General features: G+C 33.2%; 2 pseudogenes; both read right to left on the reverse strand.

Annotated features, from left to right (window-relative positions):
• Nucleotides 1–501: 501 nt before the first annotated feature.
• On the reverse strand, nucleotides 502–2,447 carry LOC120580082 (30S ribosomal protein S3, chloroplastic-like; annotated as a pseudogene).
• A 283-nt stretch (nucleotides 2,448–2,730) lies between these two features.
• LOC11446951 (50S ribosomal protein L2, chloroplastic-like) lies at nucleotides 2,731–4,226 on the reverse strand (annotated as a pseudogene).
• Nucleotides 4,227–12,170: the final 7,944 nt, after the last annotated feature.

Raw genomic sequence — 12,170 nt, forward strand, 5'->3', positions numbered from 1 at the left:
CTGGAAATATGCGTACCCATATTTTCCCACCTCGGCGAACATTTCGTGACATTGCCCGTCGCCCTGCTTCTATTTGTCTAGATGTGATCCAAGCGGGCTCAAGTGCCTGAAGAGCATATTTTCCGAAGGAAATTGTATTACCTCGATAGGCTTTCCTTTCATTCTTCCTCGATGTTGTTTACGGAATCTGGTTCTTTTGGGGTTATAGTTGATGGTTATTTCTCAATTCCATCTCTATTACAGAACCGTACATGAGATTTTCACCTCATACGGCTCCTCGCGAATAAATCGATTCAAAAATATTTAACCAAAAAAAATTTAATTTTAAATTACAATATTAAATTTAAAATAGAATACAATCGCGGGATTTTTGACATATTAGAAATTTGTATATCTTGCTTTGATATAGAACCAAATATGGATTCTTATAGACCATTTTGCTATCCATATCTAACTAGATAATGTTGTTTGATATAAGGTTCTAACGAATCCATATTTGTCTTTTTTTTTTTTATTATCATATTGGCAAAAATTTCTAAATTCAAAAAAATCCACATTTTCGCGGGCGAATATTTACTCTTTCATTATAAATTTAAGATGTAATGTTGGGTTAGTCCACAACTCCTCAAAAAATAATGAATTCTTAGTTCCGTCCGCCATCCCATCTAATGAATCAGTAAGATTATGAAATTTAATATAATCTTAGGTATTCACAGGTTCCATCGTTCCCATCGCTTTTCTATTTATGGTTAGGTCTAAATTCTACAATGGAGCCTCTTTAATATTAATAAGATTTTATTTCATAAAATTTTCTTATTTATTTTATTCTTTTTGTTGAATCAACCTTCTCAGTTTTATTGATTCGCAGCTCTTGATTTGTCTATTCTACGAATATATTCATCCATATATGGATGAATTTAGAATATTGATGCTTTATTACACTACCTTTTACGAAATGACCCATAGACCTTTACATAGTCGAATTCTATATCATTGATATCTTTTTTTCTATCTTTCTTTCACCCCTTCATTTATCTGTATATTCTTATTGCTTTACAACTAATAATCAGATTCTTTTTATTTCAGTTGCTATAATTATATCACCACATAGATCTTTATTTTGATTTTCTATTTTCCGCGGTTCTTTATATCCAGATAATGGTAAGCGATGAGTAGGTTATTAATTCTTTAGTAATTAATTCTACGAATTCTTGTAGAAATTTAACCACTCTAAAAAAAACCAACGAGTCACACACTAAGCATAGCAACTCCTTTACTATAAAATGATTAATCAATTTTTTTATTCAATCTTATAAAATTTGTCATTTCTTTTTGGGAATAAGAATTCGTCATTTTTTCTTTTATCAAAAGATGGAACGCTAAAAATAAGGAAAAGTAAATTAGTCGTTGTTTAGAAATATCCAAACTTTGATTCCTAATACCCCATAAATAGTTCGAACTGGATAGGAACAATAATCAATTTTAGCTCGAATGGTTGTAGAGGAACCCTACCTTCTCTAATCCATTCGACACGTGCAATTTCTTTTCCGTCGATACGTCCCGCAATTTGTACTTGAACTCCTTTTGTACCTGCCTGTTCAGCTAATTCAATAGCTTTTTTGATTGCTTTCCTAAACGAAATTCTATTCTTTAATTGTCCAGCTATAAATTCTGCAAGAATATTAGGGTCGCTATAAGCATTTGGAATTCTTGTACTTGTAATGTTAATTTTTCGCGTCACACAATTAAGTTTTTTTGTACATTAGTCTGTAATTCTTCGATTCTTCGAGGCTTACCCTCCGTTAATAACGTTGGAAGTACCATATAGATTATGACTTGAATCTGATCGATTGTTTTTTAATCTTTATTCGTCCAATTCCCTCGACACCGGGGTTTTTGTATATAATTCTTGATACAATCTCGTATTATTTTATCTTCTTTTAGATTCTCGGAATAATTTCTTGGTTGTGCAAACCAAATAGAATCATGATTTTGAGTTGTACCAAGTCTGAAACCAAGCGGATGTATTTTTTGTCCCATAATTCCTCACTACTCTATATAAAATAATACGTCTTATTTGTCTACTTTTTTATCTATATCTTTTTTTTACTTTTTTTATATAAAAAATATTATATATCTTTATGACTCATTGACTTAGTTCGTTGAACTATATATTGTGACTAGCATTTTCTCCTGCAGAATAAAGCAATTCAAAAAAAAAATAGAATAATATGCTCAACTCCATAAAGCATAATTTCTATTATAATAACCCTTTAAAAATAGAAATATTATGAATTACGATTCGCGCTTTGTCTTGTGAATAGACACAAATATTTTTGACCAAAGGCTTATACTTCTATGTATTGGTTCTTCTTTCTCCTAAGGTTATATTTTCACGAAAAAATGAAATGAGTTTATTAATTAATATTTATTTATTAATGACTATTAGTATACTAAATTTACCTTAAAATTAATGTTAACGATTCGATCTATTATCATTTTTCGCATACCCCCGGAAGTTTAGAGTAGGTGAAAATTCTCCCAACTTATGGCCTACCATACGATCTGTTATATAAATAGGTAAATGCTCTTTTCCATTATGGATAGCAATGGTATGGCCAATCATTGTAGGTATAATGGTAGATGTTCTGGACCAAGTTATTATTATTTCTTTTTCTCCTTTTGTGTTAAGCTTATTTATTTTTTTAATAAATGATTTATACAAAAGGATTTTTTTTTCGTGAACGTGTCATAGTTAATTATTCCTCTTATAATTTCTAAAAAAGTGAATTTTTTCTCTTATATTTTAAAAAATAAAATTATATAATCTCTAAAAAAACAAAATCAAATCATATAATGTCATAGTAAATCACTCTTTTCTTTTGTAAAGACGAAGAAACAAATTCTATTTTCTCTACTCTAGACTATTTACTACGGCGACGAAGAATCAAATTATCACTATATTTTTTTTTTTTCTACTTCTTCTTCCAAGTGCAGGATAACCCCAAGGAGTTGAGGGTTTTTTTCTACCAATCGGGCCCTCCCTTCACCACCACCATGTGGATGGTCTACAGGGTTCATAACTACTCCTCTTACTACAGGACGCTTACCTAACCAACGTTTAGCTCCGGCTCTGCCCAAACTTTTTTGGTTTACTCCAACATTCCCTACTTGTCCTACTGTTGCTGAGCAGTTTTTTGATATCAAACGGACCTCTCCAGAAGGTAATTTTAATGTTGCCGATTTCCCCTCTTTTGCAATCAGTTTCGCTACAGCACCAGGCGCTCTAGCTAATTGTCCACCCTTTCCAAGTGTTATTTCTATGTTATGTATGGCCGTGCCTAAGGGCATATCGGTTGAAGTAGATTCTTCTTTTTGATCAATCAAAACCCCTTCCCAAACTGTACAAGCTTCTTCCAAAGCATACGGCTTTCTGGATGTAGATTATGATATCTATACAGCTGGATCTTATATATATATTGTATAATTCTTATATTATGACATAACGAAGTACCACATGAGTGGGTATATAATATAGGAATCTAAATCTGCCAAATCAGTCATGTTATGATATTCTACATCCTAGGTCTTTCTGTTCCTTCATCTGGCTTATGTTCTTCATGTAGCATTCAGACCGAATGACTCTATGAAATTATGTTGCTACTTACACATAGTACAGGTAACGTAGGAGACATTTCTATTTTTCCCGGGGGAATCTTTAGAATTACCACTGCTTAGCTTTCAATTTGCCTCTGACCATCAAATGAAATGTGAATAACCCGTGTCTTCCCCCTTTTGAAACGAAACAAGGAGAGCTTCGTGTTCTGTCGGTGCTTGAAACAATTTTGTCTTCTCCATATTACTATATCTTTAGGGTCAATAATTTTATATGAGAAACTACCGAACTCAATCACTTGCTGCCGTTACTCTTCAGTTTTCTGTTGAAGTCTATCCTGTAGAGGTACTCAAATTGGATCCGTGATCGATTGATAGGTTTCGCCGTAAACCTAATTGGTTACTTCCAATTACGTAAATCAATAGTTCAAACCGCACTCAAAGGTAGGGCATTTCCCATTTTTATAGGAACTTCTGTACCATAAACAATGGTATCTCCAATTATAGCCCCTCTGGGGTGTAAAATATATCTTTTCTCACCATCCCCATAGTGTATGAGACAAATGTGTGCATTTCTATTAGGGTCGTATTCGATAGTTACGATTCGACCATATATGTCTTTTTCATTACGTCGAAAATCAATTTTACGGTATAGACGCTTATGACCTCCCCCTCTATGCCCTGCGGTAATGATTCCTCTGGCATTACGGCCTTTACCACAATGATGCTGTCCATAAATCAAACGATTTCGTGTGCGGGTGCTCGGGATAGAAATATTTTGGAACACTTTTTTGATCTGGAAAACCTAGATATTATATTTTGACCTAGAGAACCTAGATATAATATATAAGTTTGCATAGGCCGGTTCGAGCATACCTTTTGATCGGCCATGCAGTTAGCTCAGCGAGAACGGGTCAAAATTGGTCAAACCCTGTGAAAACCGGTGACTCGACCGAGTTATGGGTCGAAACATTTTTTTTTTTTTGCTTTTAACTTAAATGAAACGACGTCGTTTTGGATTTGGTAAATAAAAAAAAAGAGTAAAAACTAGAATTAGAAAGGTCGGAAAAGAGTAGAAACTCAAAACCTCTCACTCCCTCCATCTACTCCTCTATTTCACGTACGGAGAGAAGAGAAGATAAGTTGAAAGTTCAGACCTTAGCATCATCCTCCACCCTCCACGTCGTTGTCGTTGTTGCCGCTTATCTCCACGTCACAGTTGATCCACGCCGTTGTTCATCCCAACAACAGTTACATACGTGAAAACCCTTTTTCAGATTGTTCTAATTTCCTTCTTTTGAATTATTACTAATTGATTTATTGTAGATTTCTTGTTTTGATTTATTTTATTTCATCATTTAATCTGATTGTTTCATAATTCCATGTTGTAATGTTGAATATGATGTTGTTATTGTGTTGTTGATTTCATGTATATGATCGATCATTTGCTTCCGTCGTTGTTGTTTCACACATGAAAGTAAATTCATGACTTTTTGATGTTTTGATTTTTTTTATGTTGAGTGATTGAATTTGAATTATGTTGTGTTTTTTTTCCTTCATGTTTTGATTTTTTTTTCATGTTATTATGTCACCATCTTCACTTTCTTGTAGCAATAGTAAACTCCTCTGTTTTTTTTATTTGGATCTGTGTCATTCATAAATGTAAAGGTCTATGATTTTCCCACTTATTTATTTGTGATTAGTTATGACCTCTTCTGAAGCACCAACACAACCATCAACAGAAGCTTCGACTCCAGATTTTCAAAGGAATGTTAGGGTGAAAACCGATATAGCTTCGGGTCACTGTAAAATTGTCAAAGTTGATGGAAAAGAAAAATCACAATGTATCTGCTATAACAAAATTATGAAGGGAGGTGGAATTAATAGATTAAAGTGTCCGGAGAAACTGGACAAGTTGAAACATGCAACAAAGTTCCTGAAGAAGTCCGCTTTAAGATGAAACAAAATCGTGAAGAGACAAGGCTTAAGAAAAGAAGAATTGAACAAGAAACAAATTCATTTATCGAAGAGATAGGTGATGAAGGGCAAACACAAAGGGTGCGTTTGATTCGCATTAAAGGACAGGACAAACAGAACAGAACTGAACAAGTAGGTGAGTCACAACACAAGTAGGTGAGTCACAGCACAACTTATTGTTCCGTACATTATTTGGAAGCCGATGCACAACACAAGATAAAAATATACTAAATGACTATAATATTCTTTATAGTGTATTATTTCGTTGAAACTAGTATTAAAAATAGTATTTCAAAATTTTCAAATTTTTTAATTATTTTGTTATTCATTAAAATTCTATTATCATATTATGAATTAAAAATAATTTAATTTAACTTGTAAGAAAAAATTTGATTTATTGAAATGCATACATAAAATTTTTAGTTTATGTATTGAACCTGGGTTTATATGTCGTATTGTGCAACCAATTTTTTTTGTTGAGATGTAATAAAAAAAAGTTGACAAACTGAGATCGAATATCGAAAAGATTATATGGTTGGCAAAGTAAACAATTAAAGAAAAGGATGGTTGTAATTTCTCCTATGCGATGGCAATAGAGTTAAATTGATAAGGTCTATGTTGTCTTTTTCTTTCTTTTCCAGCAGACAAAAACTTGTACTCCAGTTTAGTGGGTAACAAGTTTTGTAGGAGTTGTCCAGTACTGCGCGCTTACTTTTGTGCTGTTATGATCTTAGTTTTTAGATCAAACATCGAACAAGTTTGCTTGTTCTGTCCTGTGCTCCATTTTATTGCAAATCAAATGCACCCAAAGGGAACAACCTAGGTCAGCGGTTGTTGCATCTCAAAAGGAAACGAAGAATGGTAGCTTTGATGATTACTTTTTGCCTATAATAGGGCTGGACAAATAATAATCGTTCGATCAAAACCAGCTTACCCAATCCACCGTAAACCGTGTCGGGTGAGCTCAAATGGGTAGACGGGTCACACAGGTAAAAAAACTGGGTTGAGATGCATTCACGTGGGACGGTTCGGTTCAGAATTATTGAACCAACGGTAACCTATACAAATCGACCCGTATATATATATATATATGTGTGTGTGTGTGTGTGTGTGTGTGTGTGTGTGTGTGTGTGTTATTATTATTCATTTTATATATGTTGACTGTAACGACCCAAATTTTTGAGACATTAACTTATACATTTCTTAGTGAAAAGATGAATAATTATTTTTTTCTTATAAATAATAGGAGAAACTGAAAACTCATAGGCTTCAAAATACATGAATAAACAGGTTTCTCTTAAATTTTCAAAATAGTAAATCAGAGTTGTTTTACATCAAATATAAAATTCCTAAGAACAAGGCTTTCGACCTTTTACTACCCAAGTACACATCCTAGCTAGTCAAAACTTTGGACGCTTGCGAGAACTCTCGCTAAGGCGCACCGGAGGTCCACATCTCTCGAAGCTTCCAACTGTAAATCGATATCATTATCTAATTTTAAAATACGGAAAAAGGGTCAACTCCCAAACAACAACAAACATACAAGTTACACATAGATATTTAACATGCATGTATTTTAAACCATTAAAACAATATAATTATTAATATAAGGTACATAAAATATCAACACCCCAAACACCAGTGGACTCGACAAATGCACGACACCCTAAGGATTAACCTATATGCGATACAAATGATCCGGATATCATCTCCCTTATAGGGCAATAAAAAGTTCTTCGTAGATATTTGTGGGGTTCAACCAATTATGAACACTCCACCGTGGCTCCAACCAATTATGGACACCACATACCCCACGGGTCCCAACCAATTATGGGCACCAAAAGAAAACAACGAGCCTCAACCAATTATGAGCACTCAACCAAGAAACGATAAGCCTCAACCAATTATGGGCACTCAAGACTTTGGGTCCCAACCAATTATGGGCACCATGCGACAATGAATGCATGCTTGCGACACATGGTTATTAACTCCACAAAATAGATCACTCACAATGAGTATTCGACCAAATTAATCATTGTCTTAAACCACCTGCTAGAGACACGGATTACACCGACAATAACTCGGACTTACAAAATATGCAAGACCGCAATTCAGACATGAAAACAACGAATTATACTCACAGCCAAGCAATACAAAATCAAGTTCCATAGTATGTATGCATGGTACAATACATAAATATGTTAAAAACATTATCTTTTAACAACAAGTAAATACATATATAAAATAAAAAATGGAGCGCCCTTTCCTTCACAAAAAGTATTTACTAACTCAATTTCCAATTTCTATTCCTATTACTCCTAAATCCTACTCAAGGTTTGGTTAAAATAAGATTCACCAATAACTCCTGCTTAATTATTTGGTTATTAAAATAGAACCTTTAGATTAGTCAACAATTATAAGCACATGTTACAAGTATAGTTACTACATTATAAACGAATGGTAGGAATTAAATTCTAGAATACTTCCACTAAAACTTATTTTTTTTAAGTACTTTGAATAAAAAACTTCAATCATAATACTAGTAACACTTTCAATTATAATCAAAAAGTTTGACTCAAAATTTACTCAAAGGTTTCACTCATGTAGTCAAAACAAACACACTGTAGCATACTCTACTATCATATCAGGTCCTATTATTTAAGAAGCATCAAACCTAACTTGTTTTAACTAAAAACCATTGATCGATCTAATCATTCCAATAAACCATTCTAACTCACTCAAGATTGCTAGAACACTGGACTAATTTTTTTCTCTCATAGTTAAACTCATAAAATATATCCCGTTTTAGAAAAAGAGAATTCCATAAAAAAGAGAATGGTTCAAGCAAAGTTTCAGTGCTAAATAAATATTCGAATAAAGCTTAGCAAAATAACACTGATTTCTTGAAATCATTATTTCAACTAAACCAAATTGATTTCTACAACAATAAATTGACAATGAGAAATATCACCAAAAATTGATATTAAGAAAATAATAATTATACAAGTAGAAATATTCTTACTTGAACTCTAATGGCTAATCTTTAATGTTGATTCTTTGTTTTCCTTTCTTTCTCCTTCAAGTCCCTATATGTTTCTATCTCTCTCTCTCTCTCTAAATTTCTCTCTATTTTCTTTAAAGTGTAGAACCAGTAAAGTGGTGAATGAAAGGAACAAAGGAGGTAACTGATTGTTATTAATAATGAAATAACCTCCCACTAACTCCCTTCCTAAAAGAGTGGCACTAGGCTTAAGGAGTGTGAAGTGAAATTGACCATGTAACTAGGAAAGGAGGTTACATTGTTTTCTCTGCAAATACACGTCCCCATTTACTTTCCTACAATTATCGATCAATCAATATATTTAATTAGTTTAATAGTAACATGATATATAAAGATGAAGAGAGACTTGCAAAATGGTTCATTGCTGCATCTATTCCATTCAATGCTGCCAATTCACTGTATTTTCAATTTGCGGTCGACACTCTTTGTTGCATGGGAGTTGGATATAAAGTTCCTGCTATACATGCTTTACGTGGTTCTTTGCTAAATAAGTGGGTTGATGAAACGAAGAAAAAGATAGAGAAATGTCGTGAGATTTGAAAGACTACTGGTTGTACTCTTATGCCATATGGGTGGACTGACGGGGTTAAGAGAACTCTGATCAACTTTTCAGTCCATTGCTCTAAAGGAACAATTTTTATCAAATTTGTTGATATTTCTGGTGCTTCAAAAATAGGTGAGTTATTATATAAGCTTTTCAGGGAAGTAGTGTTATATATTGGCACTGAAAATATTGTTCAGATAATGACGGATAATGCTGCAAACTATGTTGCTGCTGGTAAGTTATTGGAAAAAGAGTTCCTTGACATGTATTGGTCTCCTTGTGCAGTTCATTGCATTAACTTAATGTTTCAAGACATGGGGAGATTACCTGAAGTTAAAGAGGCAGTTTCATATACCACAGATGTTACCAAGTATATATATAATCATTGTTATACATTGTATTTGATGATGAAATTTACTCATGGAAGATAAATATTTCGTCTTGCTCCAACTCGCTTTGCCACTAATTTCATTGCTTTGTAGAGTATTTTGTCTCAGAAAAATGCACCTAGAGCCATGGTAACATCTCAAGAGTGGACAATTTCTGCTTATGCAAAAGATGACAAGGCAAAACAATTTGTGGAACAAGTCTTGAACACTAACTTTTGGACTGCTTGTGCTGACATAGTGAAACTCACAGAACCACTTGTAGGTGTGTTGTGTCTCGTGGAGAGTGAAGATAAACCTGCTATGGGTTTTCTTTACATAAATATGTATAAAGATAGAGAGGAGATGGTGAAGCGGTTTCAAAGAAATAAAACAAAAGTGGAGCCTTGCTTGAAGATCATAGATGATCGATGAGATTCAAAACTTCGAAAAAACCTTCATGCTACTGATTATTGGTTGAATCCATCTTGTAGATTCAGTCCTGAATTTGAGAAACACAAGTCCACCACATCTGGTCTTATTGATGTCATTGAAAAGTATGCTCACAATAATCATGAGTTGCAAGCAAAGTTAAACATAAAGACTAGTATATTTAGAAATTCTGAGGGCGATTTTTTAAGGACATCAACTACAGTGAAAATCAATTGTATGTAGGGATGGCAATACGGGCCAGCCCGCTCCGTTTAGGCCCAGACCGCTATTATCCCGCCAAAAATGGGATGGGGCGGGGCGGGCCAACTTGAGGGGGTGGCTCAAATTCACACCCCGCCCCGCCTAAAGGCAGACTAGAGGGCTGGCGGATTGGCCCGTCTATTTTTTAAAATATTTTTTTGTCGATCGTTGTTAACAAATACACTGCTATTATAAAAACAATAAATTCAATATAATGACTCTAACATTAAGTAAATCCACCATATATCCAACATCAAACAAATTACAAAATAAATCCAACAACATGAAATAAGTCTCAAAATAAATCAACCATAAAAAGTCTACATAATTTGTTCAACATCCCTAAGTTAATCATCATCTAGGTAATAGACATGTGATGCTCCGAGTGTTGCTGCAACAGTTGGTAAAATTAAGTTATTAAAATTTGTTTAGTGGTTTTGCAAAAGTGTTTATGGGGTGTGTAAATTAAAAATTCGGTCACTAATAGTGAAAAAAGAAATTTTCATAAGCCCACGGGGCGGGCCAACTAGAGAGATGGGCTCAAAATCTCACCCCAGCCCGCCTAAAATGGCGGGTTAAACGGGTTGGCCGACGGGTCGGACCCGTTTTGCCACCCCAAATTGTATGTGAAAAAACCAGTTCAGACAGAAAGAGGTTTTGAATTAGACTGAAATGGTTCAGGTAAAATAACATATTTGGGCAGAAATCTAGTTCAGGTAGAATGAATCGGTTTCAACTCGGGCCGGACTAGTTTTTATAAAAAAAAATAAGTTTTCTATGAAAGTAGTTTTGTGAATCGAACTGAACCATAAATTATGGTTTGGATCAGTTTAGTTAATGTATTTGCACACCCCTATGACCAATCATAATCCCTCTTCATGCTTATCTTATTATTTTATTTTGTGGGAAGAGTATTAATAAATAAATTCTGAGAAGGAGGAATTTTATGAGATTAAAAAAATTATCGAAGATCCAATTTTAAAAATGATTGATTTCAATCTCGTTGGAACTTTAGAGTGTAATAACCTATGTGGTGTGCTTGTTGATGAGATGTTGATGCACTGAGTCTTTAACCGATTCGAATAAATGGGTACGGGTTTTATTATTTTTTTTTAAAAATAGGCCGGTTTAGTTTTTTTAACAAAATGATATATATATATTTTTTTAAAACAGTTCGAGTTTGGTTCTAAAGTAGTTAAAGTAATCCAGTTTTTCTTGCACACCCCTAGATAAGGATGTGTTTATGGAGAATCTTCTTCTTACAAGATTGAAATCAATTTTTTTTTTGTTATTGAAGGTAAACCAAAATTCGTCTATACTACAGAGTGATGAAGATATATTAACCCTAAATGAAATGCACTAGGGGTATTATTATGATGATTTTTATTTGACTTAATTGCAGTTTTGATCCCCTAATTTTCATCTTTTTGTGAAATTGGTCCCCTTATTTTAAAATTCGATAATTTTCGTCCATTTATCATATTTTTTAAAGGAAAAATGCTAAAGAGTGCCCTTAGGGCATGGTTAAGAGGACAAACTTAGAAATGTTGTATTGGAAAATGGTGAAAAGTGATAGATTTAACTTTCTAAAAGTAATTTTTTTTTTTTTGAATAAAATGCAAACTTACTATTTTTTATTTTCTTAACTATTGCCTTAAGGACACTGGTTAGCAAGACCCTTTTTTAAATGTTATGGTATATGATTCGAAGATGAGAAAATATGAAAATCGATAAAATCGTAAAAAAATTCTCTTGAAAATTTTATTTAAAACATGTTATATCACCATATTTTAAACAAAAATATTAGATAAAGAGGACCAAGACTATCAAATTTTGAAAGAGGGACCAATTTTCTAAAATAGTGAAAATAAGAGATCAAAACTACAATTAGGGGTTATTATGATTATTATTATTA

The sequence above is a fragment of the Medicago truncatula genome, chromosome 4, assembly GCF_003473485.1.
Source record: "Medicago truncatula cultivar Jemalong A17 chromosome 4, MtrunA17r5.0-ANR, whole genome shotgun sequence".
NCBI classification, from domain to species: Eukaryota; Viridiplantae; Streptophyta; class Magnoliopsida; order Fabales; family Fabaceae; genus Medicago; species Medicago truncatula.